We start from the raw sequence: 1,000 nt of genomic DNA, 5'->3' as shown, positions 1-1,000 counted from the left end.
AAATATTCAATGGACATCATTAACGACGCACCCCCCCCCCCCCCCCCCCCCCCCCCCCCCCCCCTGACAGAAAGGCCGAGATGATCGGTTTATTTTTCAAACACAGTTCTTATATGAAGCGATCTAAAAATATGCAAAAAGGGTGAAGTGTCCCTTTAAGCAAGAACAAAAATCATGGGAATACATCACATTTATAAAACATTTATCATGAAACATGTGTATAAGCTAAGAAAGTAACAGTGGGATATCTATATAATGAAACTATACATATAAACTGTATACTATACTATGCTATACATATGTGACCAGGTACAGTAGTTTGATACACAAGGGGGCCATGGTCATTTTTCAGTTCTTTACATATTATGAAACTGCACACTGTAACCTTTCATATGATGCATTGCTCATTGAAATTGGGGGGGAAATTAAGAAGATATGACCATTTGAAACTTGTTGAACCAGAAATGTCAAATTGGAGAATTCCCCCCTTCAAAGATATCAGCAGTGATCTGTGACTTTAGGGGGCGCTGTTTTCCCTTCATTCCTCCTTTTAGTCAACAAGCAGTGTTGCCATGTCTGCTTATTATAATTAGTTGGCCTTGTTTCTAAAGAAAAATAATGCATAGGCCTACTGTACCAATAAGTCTTCACAATTAGAGAATGTTGTTATAATTGATAGTTTGCCTGTTATTTATCCTTTTTTAAATAGGCTACTGCATTTATTTGGCATGTTGTATGAAAAAAGGGCAAAAAACAGTGGCAGATAATTTAGGCTTATGTAAATGGTCCAGATGAGTACAAATAAGATAGCTATATTAGCCTGTTATTATTATTATTATTTGTCTGTAGAACCCCCATCTGAAAATAATGTATGCCAGGGACAAGTACATAATCGCGCTATATTACATATCGATGTGATCTGCGTTATTATGACCTTAATTTTCATGGCAGGTACATTCCAAAGTAACTAATAATAGCCACGTTATGGTGACATAATGTT

This window comes from Protomyctophum parallelum (assembly GCF_964188405.1).
Source record: "Protomyctophum parallelum genome assembly, chromosome: 11".
Classification (NCBI taxonomy): domain Eukaryota; kingdom Metazoa; phylum Chordata; class Actinopteri; order Myctophiformes; family Myctophidae; genus Protomyctophum; species Protomyctophum parallelum.
The sequence above is the reverse complement of the archived record's forward strand: the minus strand, read 5'-3'. Positions refer to the sequence as shown.